Here is a 19,801-nt window from a genome sequence, read left to right on the forward strand (position 1 = left end):
ATTCTGAATCTGCAGCGTTCTCTGTCAGGTAAATATAGTAGTACAATGTCTTCCTCTGATGTAGAAGTAGCCTACACTGTAAGTCAGTAGTACTTACAGTGAGCTATACAGTGGAGTTGCATATTAAGTGGTTTGTAAGTAATTTTGTGGTACAATTTTGTTTTGAAGAATTTTACAAGCAGCAATAACACAGGCTAAGTAATTGGCCCGTTTCAAACGGGCACATTTTAGTAAACAAACAACCAATGGTAAAACACATGGGTTCCAATAGAACTTCATAGGGAATTTAGTGACAAACCGGACCAGCATTTCTGTGTGACCCCAAAACACCAGTGCAATGCTGCCAAAACCCAGAATTGAACCAAAAACCTTTAGATCTTCAGTCTAACATTCTCCCAACTGAGCTATTTTGGCACAAAATAAAGAAATGTGATGCCCATCAGGTGGAAAAGAAAACATCTCGAAAAAAACATTTCAGAAAACAACTTTCTACATTCCATTAGTGGTCTGTTGGTGGAAAAACACAAAACGTTACCTGCTGCTGCAGAGAGAGACAGAAATGGCCAAGCAGAGTTCTCCAGGATCCTCCCACACCGAGCAGAACCACTGTCGCAACGTTCCATCATCAACTCCCTGTGGACAGTGTCTCCGTCCAGTCATCCATTTAGTCAACAAAAAACAAACGGTAAAACATGTGGCTTCCAACGGAACCTCATAGGGAATTTAGTGACAAACCCGACCAGCATTTCTAACCATGTGTCGCCAAAAGACGAATCCAATGCTGCCAAAACCCAGGATTGAACCAGGGACCTTTAGATCTTTAGCCTAACACACTCCCAACTGAGCTATTTTAGAACAAAGCACAGAATGTAGTGACCATTATGAGGAAAACAAAACATCTCGAAAAAATGACATTTCAGAAGTCAGCAACTTTCCACATACCATTGGGGGCATGTTCGTGGGAATAACATAAAACGTTACCTGCTGCTGCAGAGAGAGACAGAAATGGCCCAGCAGAGCTGCTCCAAGGTCCTTCCACATCGGGCAGAACCACTGCTGCAACGTTCCGTCATCAACCCTCTGTGGACAGTGTCTCCGTCCAGTCATCCATTTAGTAAACAAACAATCAACGGTAAAACATATGGGTTCCAACGGAACCTCATAGGGAACTTAGTTACACACCCAACCAGCATTTCTAACCATGCGTCTCCTAAAACACCAATCCAATGCTGCCGAAACCCAGGATTGAACCAGGGCCGTTTAGATCTTCAGTCTAACGCTCTCCCAACTCAGCTATTTCGGCACAAACCATCAAATGCGGTGGCCGTTACAAGGAAGACAAAACATCTTGAAAAAATTACATTCATTTCAGAAGTTAGCAACATTCCACATACCATTGGGGGCATGTTATTGGGAATAACACAAAACGTTACCTGCTGCTGCAGAGAGAGACAGAAATGGCCAACAGAGCTGCTCCAAGGTCCTTCCACATCGGGCAGAACCACTGCCGCAACATTCCGTCATCAACCCTCTGTGGACAGTGTCTCCGTCCAGTCATCCATTTAGTAAACAAACAATCAACGGTAAAACGTATGGGTTCCAACGAACTTGATAGGGAATTTAGTTACACACCCAACCAGCATTTCTAACCATGTGTCTCCTAAAACACTGGTCCAATGCTGCCAAAACCCAGGATTGAACCAGGGCCCTTTAGATCTTCAGTCTAACACTCTCCCAACTCAGCTATTTCGACACAAAAGCATAACTTTTGGTGCCCATCAGGCAGAAAAGAAAACACTTGAAAAAAATGACAGACATTGCAGAAAACAGCAACTTTCCACATACCATTAGGGGGATGTTCACGGGAAAACAAAAAACTTCAACTGTTGCTGCAGAGAGAGACAGAAATGGCCAAGCAGAGCTGCTCCAAGGTCCTTCCACATTGGGAAGAACCACTGCCGCAAAGTTCCGTCGTCAACTCCCTGTGGACAATGTCTCCGTCCAGTCATCTATTTAGTAAACAAACAACCAGTGGTAAAACACATGGGTTCCAACGGAACCTCATAGGGAATTTATTGACAAACCTGACCAGCACTTCTAACCATGTGTCGCCAAAACACCGGCCCAGTGCTGCTAAAACCCAGGATTGAACCAGGGCCCTTTAGATCTTCAGTCAAATGCTCTCCTAACTGAGCTATTTCAGCAGAATGCACAGGATGTGGTGGCCCTTACGAGGAAAACAAAACATCTCGAAAAAATGACAGTCATTTCAGAAGTCAGCAACTTTCCACATACCATTGGGGGGATGTTCGTGGGAATAACACAAAAAGTTACCTGCTGCTGCAGAGAGAGACAGAAATGGCCAAGCAGAGCTGCTCCAAGGTCCTTCCACATCGGGGAGAACCACTGCCGCAACATTCCGTCATCAACCCTCTGTGGACAGTGTCTCCGTCCAGTCATCTATTTAGTAAACAAACAACCAACGGTAAAACCTATGGGTTCCAACGGAACATCATAGGGAATTTAGTTACACAAACGACCAGCATTTCTAACCATGTGTCCCCAAAACACCGGTCCAATGCTGCCAAAACCCAGGATTGAACCACGGACCTTTAGATTTTAGGTCTAACGCTCTCCCAACTGAGCTATTTCAGCATGAAAGCGTGAAATGTGGTGCCCATCAGGTGGAAAAGAAAACATCTCGAAAAATGACACACATTTCAGAAAACAACTATTTTCTACATTCCATTAGGGGGCTGTTGGTGGGTAAACACAAAACATTACCTGCTGCTGCAGAGAGAGACAGAAATGGCCCAGCAGAGCTGCTCCAAGATCCTTCCACATCGGGCAGAACCACTCTACCGTTCATCAACTCCCTGTAGACAGCCCAGTCCAGTCATCCATTTAGTCAACAAAAAAACAAACGGTAAAACATGGGTTCCAACGGAACTTCATAGGGAATTTATTGACAAACCCGGCCAGCATTCCTAACCATGTGTTGCCAAAAGACTGGTCCAATGCTGCCGAAACCCAGAATTCAATCAGAGGCCTTTGGATCTTCAGTATAACACTCTCCCAACTGAGCTAGTTTGGCACAAAATAGCAAAACGTGGTGCCCATCATGTGGAAAAGAAAACACCTCAAAAAAACAACACACAACTTTCTACATTTCATTAGGGGGCTTGTGAAGTCTGTGTATGTTATTTGCTGGCGCTACCCGAACTGGCTAGGTAAAACATATGGGTGGCTAGGTAAAACATATGGGTTCCAACAGATCTTCATAGGGAATTTAGTGACAAACCGGACCAGCATTTCTAACCATGTGTCCCCAAAACACCGGTCCAATGCTGCTGAAATCTCAAATTGAACCAGAGACCTTTAGATCTTCATTCTAATGCTCTCCCAACTGAGCTGTTTTGGCACAAAAGTGCAAAATGTGGTGCCCCTCAAACAGAAAACAAAACATCTCGAAAAAACAACACACATTTCAGAAGTTAGCAACTTTCCACATACCATTAGGGGCATGTTCACGGGAATAACACAAAACTTCACCTGCTGCTGCAGAGAGAGACAGAAACGGTCCAGCAGCTCCGGTAAGAGAGTCGCTGCAACCTTCGGTTTTAGTTCAACAGATTCACTGACATCCAAATCCAGCAGGTGAATACAGTGCTTGTTACTTGCAATAGTGTGTGTGTGTGTGTGTGTGTGTGTGTGTGTGTGTGGTTTTCTGTAAAATAAAGAAATACAGAATATGTAAATATAACCTGTACATAATGAATGCACACATATACAGATTAAAGATCAATAAGCAACAACTCACTCTGCAATATACATAATTATATGCAATATACATAATTGCTATGCAATAAATAGTTGCTGTGCAAACAACCAAATAATACTGGATAGTAATGGAAATCAATAGAACACAATGTAGTAAAGAATATAGGTTTAATTGTCTATTGTCAACATCTATTGGCCACTAGATGTCGCTCTAAGACCACAATTGGAACACCGCAGCAGCACTCAGGTCAATAGTCATGTAATAGACCAGTGGTGTGAATGGCACGGTGAAATGTGCTTCAACAATTAAACCATCAACACCATCGCGAGTGCAACAGTTAGACTAATCCTCAGCAGGATTGTAATTAACAAATGCACAACACTGTACAAACATGCATCCATGAATAAAAGTATTAACTATTGTTTCTGAATGATATATTTGCAGTAAGTTCCTAGCATTACAGTAGACATGAGCATACTATCCTGAACTATAATAAAGAAAAATACTGTAATGCTGACTACACAAACAAAGATACATGCAACACCAGCATTAACATAAAATTGTCCACTTACTTTCTCAATAACGCACACGGCAACACAACAGAAGCTTATACAAGTAACGTGCAACTTTAGGAGCAGCTGTACTCATGTCCGCAGCGAACTACAAAAGGAAATGGCGAAGTTGCGCATGTGCGCAAATGCGTGAGTCCAAGGAGTGACGTCGGCTCATCAGTCTAGTTTTCCACAGCCGCCCCCGGATTCGTCAGACGAATGCGCAGTAACAGGAAGGTCACTGCTGGGCTAGGGAGTGCTGGTATCTCCATCGCCAGGCATCCTCGGGAGCTCTATCAGTTTGGCGACAGGATGTGTGTAGAGTTTGCCCTTGATGACGATCTCTGCAGTGCATACCTTGCCATCGTCACTGTGGATGATCTGGGTGATGCGTCCCACAGGCCATAGCGCCCTCGGGAGCTGTGGATTGACCACCATAACGACAGCATCCACAGCTAGGTCTGACGTTGAGTTCCACCATTTCTGACATGGTTGGAGACCAGGGAGGTACTTGCGGGTGAACTGACCCCAGAAATGGTCAGCAAGTACCTGACTGTGTCGCCAGCGGCGTTGTGGTGAACAATGTGGTGAGGAATATACCATAATTCATTAGATTGACTTGCCTCAGCCTTCACCAGCTTGTGTATCTCCTCCTTGTAGACCCTGACTAGATCTGGGCTGCTGGCCAAGCGCGGCTCAGTAGCTCTTGGGAGCATCACTGTAGCTGGAGGAGCTTTGTGTAGAAGAGGTGTAGCATAGCGGGCTACTCCATCTACTGTGACCTGAATGGTCTGCTTCTCCAGTGTATTGATAGCTACCTGGTCTTGCTTGGAACGCACAGCTTCCTTTTCAGATCTGCATGGCAGCGTGTCGATTTGCCAAAGCCTTTCAATGTGCTGATGCAGGTCTTGAGTAGGACACAGGAATGCTGTGTGCAGGCAGGAGGTCTCTCTGGTGGGGTTCTGGATGAAGTTGGTAAGTCCCTGAATAGCCCAGCCTAACAATGTGAATATGGCCACCGGGCCACCTGGAGGTCCCATCTGCACAGGGCATACTGGAGTGATTAAATGGGGATGATCGGAACCAATGAGGAGCATGGGCTGTACTCTATTGAATACCATGTATTGGTACTCCACTCAGATGGTCATACCTCTTCTTGAGGGACTCCGCTGGACACGACTGATCAGCAAGACTCAGCTCATCTGCAGTGAAGGCATGGTGAATGTGGTATTTAACCTGTGTGTTGGCCTGAGATGACACCTCAAATGATACAGAAGCACCTTTAAGCTTCACAACATCCTGTCGAATGGTCCTAAGGGGCAAGACTTCTTCCTCCTTGTAGAGACATTACAGGTGGAGCATAGCTTCTTTAGGGTACATGTCTCTAGTTTGTGTCCGCTGCCTCATCTCCAGCATTTGTCCTTCTCCTTTATCCAGTAAGCCTTCTCAGCTGTGTTGAGCTTAGCGAACTCAGCCAAGGCACTGAGGTAGTGTTCCTGATTGGAACAGTACGGACAGTATGGCTTAAAGCACTCTAGCTTCTTAGTAGAGGACTGACCTGGCTTGGGATTGGCTCTAGAGGTGTCTGGGCTATGAGGGGGCACAGAAGTCTCTGATCGGTTGGTGATGTAGACACTGGCAGACTTAGACTTTTCTGGGGCCTTGTTACCTTGTCCTTACGCTATATCTGTGCAGATTCAATCCTGAATGCTTGTATGTACCACTGCCGCAATGTTGCTTCGTCAACTCCCTGTGGACAGTGTCTACGTCCAGTCATCCATTTAGTCAACAAACAACCAACGGTAAAATATTTAGGTTCCAACGGAACTTCATAGGGAATTTAGTAACAAACCCGACTAGCATTTCTAATCATGCGTCCCCAAAACACCGGTCCAATGCTGCCAAAACCCAGGATTAAACCAGAAACCTTTACATTTTCAGTCTAACGCTCTCCCAACTGAGCTATTTCGGCACAATAGTGCAAAACGTGGTGCCCATCAGGCAGAAAACAAAACACTTGAAAAAAATGACAGAAATTTCAGAAGTCAGCAACTTTCCACATACCATTAGGGGCATGTTATTGGGAATAACACAAAACGTTACCTGCTGCTGCAGAGAGAGACAGAAATGGCCAAGCAGAGCTGCTCCAAGGTCCTTCCACATTGGGCAGAACCACTGCCGCAAAGTTCCGTCAACAACTCCTTGTGGACAGTGTCTCCGTCCAGTCATCCATTTAGTAAACAAACAATCAACGGTAAAACATGTTCCAACAGAACTTCATAGGCAATTTAGTGACAAATCAGACCAGCATTTCTAACCATGTGTCGCCTAAACACCAGTCCAATGATGCCGAAACCCAGGATTGAAGCAGCAACCTTTAGATCTTCAGACTAACGCTCTTCCAACTGAGCTATTTCAGCTAAAACCACATAATGTGGTGGCCGTTACGAGGAAAACAAAACATGCCGAAACATTTCAGAAGTCAGCAACTTTCCACTTACTATTAGGGGCATGTTCGTGGGAATAAAACAAAATGTTACCTGTTTCTGCAGAGAGACAGAAATGGCCAAGCAGAGCTGCTCCAAGGTCCTTCCACATCGGGCAGAACCACTGCAGAAACGTTCCGTCGTCAACTCCCTGAGGACAGTGTCTCCGTCCAGTCATCCATTTAGTCCATAAACAACCAACGGTAAAACATTTGGGTTCCAACAGAACTTCATAGGGTATTAGTGACAAACCGAAATAGCATTTCCAACCATGTGTCACCCAAACACCAGTCCAATGATGCCGAAACCCAGGATTGAAGCAGCGACCTTTAGATCTTCAGTCTAACACGCTCCCAACTGAGCTATTTCGGCACGAAAGCACAAAACATGGTGCCCGTCAGGCAGAAAAGAAAACACTTGAAAAAATGACAGACATTTCAGAAAACAGCAACTTTCCACATACCATTAGGGGGCTGCTCACGGGAAAACAAAAAAGTTCAACTGTTGCTGCAGAGAGAGACAGAAATGGCCCAGCAGAGCTGCTCCGAGGTCCTTCCACACCGGGCAGAACCACTGCCGCAACGTTTCGTCATCAACCCCCTGTGGACAATGTCTCCGTCCAGTCATCCATTTAGTAAACAATCAACAAGTGGTAAAACACATGGGTTCCAACAGAACCTCATAGGGAATTTATTGACAAACCCGACCAGCACTTCTAACCATGTGTCGCCAAAACACCGGCCCAGTGCTGCTGAAACCCAGGATTGAACCAGGGCCTTTTAGATCTTCAGTCAAATGCTCTCCCAACTGAGCTATTTTGGCACGAACCATTGAATGTGGTAGCTGTTACGAGGAAGACACAACATCTTGAAAAAATGACATTCATTTCAGAAGTCAGCAACTTTCCAGATACCATTGGGGGCATGTTCGTGGGAATAACACAAAACGTTACCTGGCCCAGCAGAGCTGCTCCAAGGTCCTTCTACATCGAGCAGAACCACTGCCGCAAAGTTCCGTCATCAACCCCCTGTGGACAGTGTCTCCGTCCAGTCATCCATTTAGTAAAAAAACAAACAATGGTGAAACATATGGGTTCCAACGGAACCTCATAGGGAATTTAATGACCAACTGAACCAGCACTTGCAACCATGTGTCGCCAAAACACTGGTTCAATGCTGCCGAAACCCAGGATTGAACCATGGACCTTTAGATTTTCAACCTAACGCTCTTCCAATGGAGCTATTTTGGCACAAAACATTGAATGTGGTGGCCGTTACCAGGAAGACAAAACATCTTGAAAAAATGACATTCATTTCAGAAGTCAGCAACATTCCACAAACCATTGGGGGCATGTTCGTGGGAATAACACAAAACGTTACCTGGCCCAGCAGAGCTGCTCCAAGGTCCTTCTACATCGAGCAGAACCACTGCCGCAAAGTTCCGTCATCAACCCCCTGTGGACAGTGTCTCCGTCCAGTCATCCATTTAGTAAAAAAACAAACAATGGTGAAACATATGGGTTCCAACGGAACCTCATAGGGAATTTAATGACCAACTGAACCAGCACTTGCAACCATGTGTCGCCAAAACACTGGTTCAATGCTGCCGAAACCCAGGATTGAACCATGGACCTTTAGATTTTCAACCTAACGCTCTTCCAATGGAGCTATTTTGGCACAAAACATTGAATGTGGTGGCCGTTACCAGGAAGACAAAACATCTTGAAAAAATGACATTCATTTCAGAAGTCAGCAACATTCCACAAACCATTGGGGGCATGTTATTGGGAATAACACAAAAAGTTACCTGCTGCTGCAGAGAGAGACAGAAATGGCCAAGCAGATCTGCTCCAAGGTCCTTCCACATCGGGCAGAACCACTGCCGCAAAGTTCCGTCATCAACCCCCTGTGGACAGTGTCTCCATCCAGTCATCCATTTAGTAAACAAACAACCAATGGTGAAACATATGGTTTCCAACGGAACATCATAGGGAATGTAGTTACACACCCAACCAGCACTTCTAACCATGTGTCGCCAAAACACCGACCCAATGCTGCTGAAATCCAGGATGGAAGAAGGGACCTTTAGATCTTCAGTCTAACGCTCTCCCAACTGAGCTATTTCAGCACAAAGCACAGGATGTTGTGGCCGTTAGGAGGAAAACACACCCAACCAGCATTTCTAACCATGCATCTCCTAAAACACTGGTCCAATGACGCCGAAACCCAGGATTGAACCAGGAATCTTTAGGTCTTCAGTCTAACGCTCTCCCAACTCAGCTATTTCGGCACGAATCATCAAACACGGTGGCTGTTACGAGGATGACAAAACATCTTGAAAAAATGACATGGTGACAATGGTGAGACATATGGGTTCCAATGGAACCTCATAGGGAATTTAATGACAAACTGAACCAGCACTTGCAACCATGTGTTGCCAAAACACTTGTTCAATGCTGCCAAAACCCAGGATTGAACCAGGAACCTTTAAATCTTCAGTCAAATGCTCTCCCAACTGAGCTATTTCAGCATAAGGCACAGTATGTTGTGGACGTTAAGAGGAAAACACACCCAACCAGCATTTCTAACCATGTCTCCTAAAACACTGGTACAATGCTGCCAAAACCCGGGATTGAACCAGGGACCTTTCAATCTTCAGTCTAACGCTCTCCCAACTCAGCTATTTCGGCACAAAAGCTTAAAATTTGGTGCCCGTCAGGCAGAAAAGAAAATACTTGGAAAAAAATGACAGACGTTGCAGAAAACAGCAACTTTCCACATACCATTAGGGGGATGTTCACGGGAAAACAAAAAACTTCAACTGTTGCTGCAGAGAGAGACAGAAATGGCCCAGCAGAGCTGCTCCAAGGTCCTTCCACATTGGGCAGAACCACTGCCGCAACGTTCCAATATCAACTCCCTGTGGACAATGTCTCCGTCCAGTCATCCATTTAGTAAACAATCAACAAGTGGTAAAACACATGGGTTCCAACGGAACCTCATAGGGAATTTATTGACAAACCCGACCAGCACATCTAACCATGTGTCGCCAAAACACCGGTCCAATGACGCCGAAACCCAGGATTGAACCAGGTACCTTTAGATCTTCAGTCAAATGCTCTCCCAACTGAGCTATTTCAGCATAAAGCACAGGATGTTGTGGCTGTTATGAGGAAAACACACCCAACCAGCATTTCTAACCATGCATCTCCTAAAACACCGGTCCAATGACACCGAAACCCAGGATTGAACCAGATACCTTTAGATCTTCAGTCTAACGCTCTCCCAACTCAGCTATTTCGGCACAAACCATCGAACGCGGTGGCCGTTAACAGGAAGACAAAACATCTTGAAAAAATGACATTCATTTCAGAAGTCAGCAACTTTCCACATACCATTGGGGGCATGTTCGTGGGAATAACACAAAACGTTACCTGCTGCTGCAGAGAGAGACAGAAATGGCCCAGCAGAGCTGCTCCAAGGTCCTTCCACATCGGGCAGGACCACTGCCGCAAAGTTCCGTCATCTACCCCCTGTGGACAGTGTCTCCGTCCAGTCATCCATTTAGCAAACAAACAACCAACGGTAAAAAGCTTGGGTTCCAACGGAACATCATAGGGAATGTAGTTACACACCCAACCAGCATTTCGAACCATGTGTCTCCTAAAACACTGGTCCAATGCTGCTGAAACCCAGGATTGAACCAAGGACCTTTCAATCTTCAGTCTAACGCTCTCCCAACTCAGCTATTTCAGCACAAAAGCTTAAAATTTGGTGCCCGTCAGGCAGAAAAGAAAATACTTGAAAAAAATGACAGACATTGCAGAAAACAGCAACTTTCCACATACCATTAGGGGGATGTTCACGGGAAAACAAAAAACTTCAACTGTTGCTGCAGAGAGAGACAGAAATGGCCAAGCAGAGCTGCTCCAAGGTCCTTAGGGATAACTGATGAATATACTCTGTTCTATTTATGTTTACAGTGTGCATGGAATTTATCACTTAATTATCTTTATAGTTTCTAGATTTTAGAGTCCAGTTTCTTCAGTGTCTTTATTTTCTATGTCCACAAGGGAGCAAGGCATATAATATGTAGAGAAGGAAAATCGTCCTCTATAAAAAATAAAAAATAAAAAAACACGAGAAAAAGCGTGGCAGATAATAGCGGACCGACTGAATGATAGTCTAAAAATATACATTTATGAACTACTGCTCTTAACTGAAACCATTCAATGAGTCACTGTCATCTGCAAAAACGAACAGTTGTACACTTTGCATTAAAAGCGAGCAGTGGAAGTTAATATGACTTAGGAAATTTATATTTTAGCCCATGAGAGAGAGGGAGGAACAGAGTGAAAGAGATATTTACGCATCATATTCTAGCGTTGTAGAAAATTGATCTTCATGGTAAATTTACAGAGTAACATTATCTTCTGCTTACTTTTAAGGCAAAGAGTACAACTGTTAATTTGTGCAAATGATTAGTAGCCTAATCCTTGAATGGAATGATTATGACGGTTTCAGTTCAGAGCAGCGGTCAGTTAATGTATATATTTAGGCTACTTACGCATTCAGTCGGTCCGTGATCGTCTGCTACGCTTTCTCTCGCTGTTTCATTACAGCGGCCGTGTTTCTTTTCTTTTTATACAAATAATGTGTTTCACGTCATCATACTTCCACAAGAAGCTGCTGCTCACTCTGTATAAAGTATGTACAATGCGTATTCTCCATTTTGGCATCAGTAAATCTGTGATCGACCTTGCGGTCTTTTGAGGAAAGCCGTGGACGCGCATCTATCTGAATTACTTCAGCCTGGCTCGACCTAGTCGCTCCTCCTCAGCCTGGCTTGGCCTTCGTGAAACACACCAAGCCAGGATGCTCAGATTACACTAGGTCAAGCCTCGCTTTATCAGTTATCCTGGATTTATATATTCTGCTTTTGTGAAACAGGACCCAGTCATCCATTTAGTAAACAAACAGCCAATGGTGAAACATATGGGTTCCAACGGAACCTCATAGGGAATTTAATGACAAACTGAACCAGCACTTCCAACCATGTGTCGCCATAACACTGGTTCAATGCTGCCGAAACCCAGGATTGAACCATGGACCTTTAGATTTTCAACCTAACGCTCTTCCAATGGAGCTATTTTGGCACAAAACATTGAATGTGGTGGCCGTTACCAGGAAGACAAAACATCTTGAAAAAATGACATTCATTTCAGAAGTCAGCAACATTCCACAAACCATTGGGGGCATGTTATTGGGAATAACACAAAAAGTTACCTGCTGCTGCAGAGAGAGACAGAAATGGCCAAGCAGATCTGCTCCAAGGTCCTTCCACATCGGGCAGAACCACTGCCGCAAAGTTCCGTCATCAACCCCCTGTGGACAGTGTCTCCATCCAGTCATCCATTTAGTAAACAAACAACCAATGGTGAAACATATGGTTTCCAACGGAACATCATAGGGAATGTAGTTACACACCCAACCAGCACTTCTAACCATGTGTCGCCAAAACACCGACCCAATGCTGCTGAAATCCAGGATGGAAGAAGGGACCTTTAGATCTTCAGTCTAACGCTCTCCCAACTGAGCTATTTCAGCACAAAGCACAGGATGTTGTGGCCGTTAGGAGGAAAACACACCCAACCAGCATTTCTAACCATGCATCTCCTAAAACACTGGTCCAATGACGCCGAAACCCAGGATTGAACCAGGAATCTTTAGGTCTTCAGTCTAACGCTCTCCCAACTCAGCTATTTCGGCACGAATCATCAAACACGGTGGCTGTTACGAGGATGACAAAACATCTTGAAAAAATGACATGGTGACAATGGTGAGACATATGGGTTCCAATGGAACCTCATAGGGAATTTAATGACAAACTGAACCAGCACTTGCAACCATGTGTTGCCAAAACACTTGTTCAATGCTGCCAAAACCCAGGATTGAACCAGGAACCTTTAAATCTTCAGTCAAATGCTCTCCCAACTGAGCTATTTCAGCATAAGGCACAGTATGTTGTGGACGTTAAGAGGAAAACACACCCAACCAGCATTTCTAACCATGTCTCCTAAAACACTGGTACAATGCTGCCAAAACCCGGTATTGAACCAGGGACCTTTCAATCTTCAGTCTAACGCTCTCCCAACTCAGCTATTTCGGCACAAAAGCTTAAAATTTGGTGCCCGTCAGGCAGAAAAGAAAATACTTGGAAAAAAATGACAGACGTTGCAGAAAACAGCAACTTTCCACATACCATTAGGGGGATGTTCACGGGAAAACAAAAAACTTCAACTGTTGCTGCAGAGAGAGACAGAAATGGCCCAGCAGAGCTGCTCCAAGGTCCTTCCACATTGGGCAGAACCACTGCCGCAACGTTCCAATATCAACTCCCTGTGGACAATGTCTCCGTCCAGTCATCCATTTAGTAAACAATCAACAAGTGGTAAAACACATGGGTTCCAACGGAACCTCATAGGGAATTTATTGACAAACCCGACCAGCACATCTAACCATGTGTCGCCAAAACACCGGTCCAATGACGCCGAAACCCAGGATTGAACCAGGTACCTTTAGATCTTCAGTCAAATGCTCTCCCAACTGAGCTATTTCAGCATAAAGCACAGGATGTTGTGGCTGTTATGAGGAAAACACACCCAACCAGCATTTCTAACCATGCATCTCCTAAAACACCGGTCCAATGACACCGAAACCCAGGATTGAACCAGATACCTTTAGATCTTCAGTCTAACGCTCTCCCAACTCAGCTATTTCGGCACAAACCATCGAACGCGGTGGCCGTTAACAGGAAGACAAAACATCTTGAAAAAATGACATTCATTTCAGAAGTCAGCAACTTTCCACATACCATTGGGGGCATGTTCGTGGGAATAACACAAAACGTTACCTGCTGCTGCAGAGAGAGACAGAAATGGCCCAGCAGAGCTGCTCCAAGGTCCTTCCACATCGGGCAGGACCACTGCCGCAAAGTTCCGTCATCTACCCCCTGTGGACAGTGTCTCCGTCCAGTCATCCATTTAGCAAACAAACAACCAACGGTAAAAAGCTTGGGTTCCAACGGAACATCATAGGGAATGTAGTTACACACCCAACCAGCATTTCGAACCATGTGTCTCCTAAAACACTGGTCCAATGCTGCTGAAACCCAGGATTGAACCAAGGACCTTTCAATCTTCAGTCTAACGCTCTCCCAACTCAGCTATTTCAGCACAAAAGCTTAAAATTTGGTGCCCGTCAGGCAGAAAAGAAAATACTTGAAAAAAATGACAGACATTGCAGAAAACAGCAACTTTCCACATACCATTAGGGGGATGTTCACGGGAAAACAAAAAACTTCAACTGTTGCTGCAGAGAGAGACAGAAATGGCCAAGCAGAGCTGCTCCAAGGTCCTTAGGGATAACTGATGAATATACTCTGTTCTATTTATGTTTACAGTGTGCATGGAATTTATCACTTAATTATCTTTATAGTTTCTAGATTTTAGAGTCCAGTTTCTTCAGTGTCTTTATTTTCTATGTCCACAAGGGAGCAAGGCATATAATATGTAGAGAAGGAAAATCGTCCTCTATAAAAAATAAAAAATAAAAAAACACGAGAAAAAGCGTGGCAGATAATAGCAGACCGACTGAATGATAGTCTAAAAATATACATTTATGAACTACTGCTCTTAACTGAAACCATTCAATGAGTCACTGTCATCTGCAAAAACGAACAGTTGTACACTTTGCATTAAAAGCGAGCAGTGGAAGTTAATATGACTTAGGAAATTTATATTTTAGCCCATGAGAGAGAGGGAGGAACAGAGTGAAAGAGATATTTACGCATCATATTCTAGCGTTGTAGAAAATTGATCTTCATGGTAAATTTACAGAGTAACATTATCTTCTGCTTACTTTTAAGGCAAAGAGTACAACTGTTAATTTGTGCAAATGATTAGTAGCCTAATCCTTGAATGGAATGATTATGACGGTTTCAGTTCAGAGCAGCGGTCAGTTAATGTATATATTTAGGCTACTTACGCATTCAGTCGGTCCGTGATCGTCTGCTACGCTTTCTCTCGCTGTTTCATTACAGCGGCCGTGTTTCTTTTCTTTTTATACAAATAATGTGTTTCACGTCATCATACTTCCACAAGAAGCTGCTGCTCACTCTGTATAAAGTATGTACAATGCGTATTCTCCATTTTGGCATCAGTAAATCTGTGATCGACCTTGCGGTCTTTTGAGGAAAGCCGTGGACGCGCATCTATCTGAATTACTTCAGCCTGGCTCGACCTAGTCGCTCCTCCTCAGCCTGGCTTGGCCTTCGTGAAACACACCAAGCCAGGATGCTCAGATTACACTAGGTCAAGCCTCGCTTTATCAGTTATCCTGGATTTATATATTCTGCTTTTGTGAAACAGGACCCAGTCATCCATTTAGTAAACAAACAGCCAATGGTGAAACATATGGGTTCCAACGGAACCTCATAGGGAATTTAATGACAAACTGAACCAGCACTTCCAACCATGTGTCGCCATAACACTGGTTCAATGCTGCCGAAACCCAGGATTGAACCATGGACCTTTAGATTTTCAACCTAACGCTCTTCCAATGGAGCTATTTTGGCACAAAACATTGAATGTGGTGGCCGTTACCAGGAAGACAAAACATCTTGAAAAAATGACATTCATTTCAGAAGTCAGCAACATTCCACAAACCATTGGGGGCATGTTATTGGGAATAACACAAAAAGTTACCTGCTGCTGCAGAGAGAGACAGAAATGGCCAAGCAGATCTGCTCCAAGGTCCTTCCACATCGGGCAGAACCACTGCCGCAAAGTTCCGTCATCAACCCCCTGTGGACAGTGTCTCCATCCAGTCATCCATTTAGTAAACAAACAACCAATGGTGAAACATATGGTTTCCAACGGAACATCATAGGGAATGTAGTTACACACCCAACCAGCACTTCTAACCATGTGTCGCCAAAACACCGACCCAATGCTGCTGAAATCCAGGATGGAAGAAGGGACCTTTAGATCTTCAGTCTAACGCTCTCCCAACTGAGCTATTTCAGCACAAAGCACAGGATGTTGTGGCCGTTAGGAGGAAAACACACCCAACCAGCATTTCTAACCATGCATCTCCTAAAACACTGGTCCAATGACGCCGAAACCCAGGATTGAACCAGGAATCTTTAGGTCTTCAGTCTAACGCTCTCCCAACTCAGCTATTTCGGCACGAATCATCAAACACGGTGGCTGTTACGAGGATGACAAAACATCTTGAAAAAATGACATGGTGACAATGGTGAGACATATGGGTTCCAATGGAACCTCATAGGGAATTTAATGACAAACTGAACCAGCACTTGCAACCATGTGTTGCCAAAACACTTGTTCAATGCTGCCAAAACCCAGGATTGAACCAGGAACCTTTAAATCTTCAGTCAAATGCTCTCCCAACTGAGCTATTTCAGCATAAGGCACAGTATGTTGTGGACGTTAAGAGGAAAACACACCCAACCAGCATTTCTAACCATGTCTCCTAAAACACTGGTACAATGCTGCCAAAACCCGGTATTGAACCAGGGACCTTTCAATCTTCAGTCTAACGCTCTCCCAACTCAGCTATTTCGGCACAAAAGCTTAAAATTTGGTGCCCGTCAGGCAGAAAAGAAAATACTTGGAAAAAAATGACAGACGTTGCAGAAAACAGCAACTTTCCACATACCATTAGGGGGATGTTCACGGGAAAACAAAAAACTTCAACTGTTGCTGCAGAGAGAGACAGAAATGGCCCAGCAGAGCTGCTCCAAGGTCCTTCCACATTGGGCAGAACCACTGCCGCAACGTTCCAATATCAACTCCCTGTGGACAATGTCTCCGTCCAGTCATCCATTTAGTAAACAATCAACAAGTGGTAAAACACATGGGCTCCAACGGAACCTCATAGGGAATTTATTGACAAACCCGACCAGCACATCTAACCATGTGTCGCCAAAACACCGGTCCAATGACGCCGAAACCCAGGATTGAACCAGGTACCTTTAGATCTTCAGTCAAATGCTCTCCCAACTGAGCTATTTCAGCATAAAGCACAGGATGTTGTGGCTGTTATGAGGAAAACACACCCAACCAGCATTTCTAACCATGCATCTCCTAAAACACCGGTCCAATGACACCGAAACCCAGGATTGAACCAGATACCTTTAGATCTTCAGTCTAACGCTCTCCCAACTCAGCTATTTCGGCACAAACCATCGAACGCGGTGGCCGTTAACAGGAAGACAAAACATCTTGAAAAAATGACATTCATTTCAGAAGTCAGCAACTTTCCACATACCATTGGGGGCATGTTCGTGGGAATAACACAAAACGTTACCTGCTGCTGCAGAGAGAGACAGAAATGGCCCAGCAGAGCTGCTCCAAGGTCCTTCCACATCGGGCAGGACCACTGCCGCAAAGTTCCGTCATCTACCCCCTGTGGACAGTGTCTCCGTCCAGTCATCCATTTAGCAAACAAACAACCAACGGTAAAAAGCTTGGGTTCCAACGGAACATCATAGGGAATGTAGTTACACACCCAACCAGCATTTCGAACCATGTGTCTCCTAAAACACTGGTCCAATGCTGCTGAAACCCAGGATTGAACCAAGGACCTTTCAATCTTCAGTCTAACGCTCTCCCAACTCAGCTATTTCAGCACAAAAGCTTAAAATTTGGTGCCCGTCAGGCAGAAAAGAAAATACTTGAAAAAAATGACAGACATTGCAGAAAACAGCAACTTTCCACATACCATTAGGGGGATGTTCACGGGAAAACAAAAAACTTCAACTGTTGCTGCAGAGAGAGACAGAAATGGCCAAGCAGAGCTGCTCCAAGGTCCTTAGGGATAACTGATGAATATACTCTGTTCTATTTATGTTTACAGTGTGCATGGAATTTATCACTTAATTATCTTTATAGTTTCTAGATTTTAGAGTCCAGTTTCTTCAGTGTCTTTATTTTCTATGTCCACAAGGGAGCAAGGCATATAATATGTAGAGAAGGAAAATCGTCCTCTATAAAAAATAAAAAATAAAAAAACACGAGAAAAAGCGTGGCAGATAATAGCGGACCGACTGAATGATAGTCTAAAAATATACATTTATGAACTACTGCTCTTAACTGAAACCATTCAATGAGTCACTGTCATCTGCAAAAACGAACAGTTGTACACTTTGCATTAAAAGCGAGCAGTGGAAGTTAATATGACTTAGGAAATTTATATTTTAGCCCATGAGAGAGAGGGAGGAACAGAGTGAAAGAGATATTTACGCATCATATTCTAGCGTTGTAGAAAATTGATCTTCATGGTAAATTTACAGAGTAACATTATCTTCTGCTTACTTTTAAGGCAAAGAGTACAACTGTTAATTTGTGCAAATGATTAGTAGCCTAATCCTTGAATGGAATGATTATGACGGTTTCAGTTCAGAGCAGCGGTCAGTTAATGTATATATTTAGGCTACTTACGCATTCAGTCGGTCCGTGATCGTCTGCTACGCTTTCTCTCGCTGTTTCATTACAGCGGCCGTGTTTCTTTTCTTTTTATACAAATAATGTGTTTCACGTCATCATACTTCCACAAGAAGCTGCTGCTCACTCTGTATAAAGTATGTACAATGCGTATTCTCCATTTTGGCATCAGTAAATCTGTGATCGACCTTGCGGTCTTTTGAGGAAAGCCGTGGACGCGCATCTATCTGAATTACTTCAGCCTGGCTCGACCTAGTCGCTCCTCCTCAGCCTGGCTTGGCCTTCGTGAAACACACCAAGCCAGGATGCTCAGATTACACTAGGTCAAGCCTCGCTTTATCAGTTATCCTGGATTTATATATTCTGCTTTTGTGAAACAGGACCCAGTCATCCATTTAGTAAACAAACAGCCAATGGTGAAACATATGGGTTCCAACGGAACCTCATAGGGAATTTAATGACAAACTGAACCAGCACTTCCAACCATGTGTCGCCATAACACTGGTTCAATGCTGCCGAAACCCAGGATTGAACCATGGACCTTTAGATTTTCAACCTAACGCTCTTCCAATGGAGCTATTTTGGCACAAAACATTGAATGTGGTGGCCGTTACCAGGAAGACAAAACATCTTGAAAAAATGACATTCATTTCAGAAGTCAGCAACATTCCACAAACCATTGGGGGCATGTTATTGGGAATAACACAAAAAGTTACCTGCTGCTGCAGAGAGAGACAGAAATGGCCAAGCAGATCTGCTCCAAGGTCCTTCCACATCGGGCAGAACCACTGCCGCAAAGTTCCGTCATCAACCCCCTGTGGACAGTGTCTCCATCCAGTCATCCATTTAGTAAACAAACAACCAATGGTGAAACATATGGTTTCCAACGGAACATCATAGGGAATGTAGTTACACACCCAACCAGCACTTCTAACCATGTGTCGCCAAAACACCGACCCAATGCTGCTGAAATCCAGGATGGAAGAAGGGACCTTTAGATCTTCAGTCTAACGCTCTCCCAACTGAGCTATTTCAGCACAAAGCACAGGATGTTGTGGCCGTTAGGAGGAAAACACACCCAACCAGCATTTCTAACCATGCATCTCCTAAAACACTGGTCCAATGACGCCGAAACCCAGGATTGAACCAGGAATCTTTAGGTCTTCAGTCTAACGCTCTCCCAACTCAGCTATTTCGGCACGAATCATCAAACACGGTGGCTGTTACGAGGATGACAAAACATCTTGAAAAAATGACATGGTGACAATGGTGAGACATATGGGTTCCAATGGAACCTCATAGGGAATTTAATGACAAACTGAACCAGCACTTGCAACCATGTGTTGCCAAAACACTTGTTCAATGCTGCCAAAACCCAGGATTGAACCAGGAACCTTTAAATCTTCAGTCAAATGCTCTCCCAACTGAGCTATTTCAGCATAAGGCACAGTATGTT

General features: G+C 44.2%; 1 non-coding gene across 1 annotated transcript; it reads right to left on the minus strand.

Moving 5' to 3' along the window:
• Nucleotides 1-2,582: 2,582 nt before the first annotated feature.
• Nucleotides 2,583-2,655, minus strand: trnal-uaa. The gene has a single exon. It is a non-coding gene; the product is annotated as a tRNA-Leu (tRNA).
• Between the last annotated feature and the right edge of the window lie 17,146 nt (nucleotides 2,656-19,801).

The sequence above is a fragment of the Sander lucioperca genome, chromosome 24 (assembly GCF_008315115.2).
Source record: "Sander lucioperca isolate FBNREF2018 chromosome 24, SLUC_FBN_1.2, whole genome shotgun sequence".
NCBI classification, from domain to species: Eukaryota; Metazoa; Chordata; class Actinopteri; order Perciformes; family Percidae; genus Sander; species Sander lucioperca.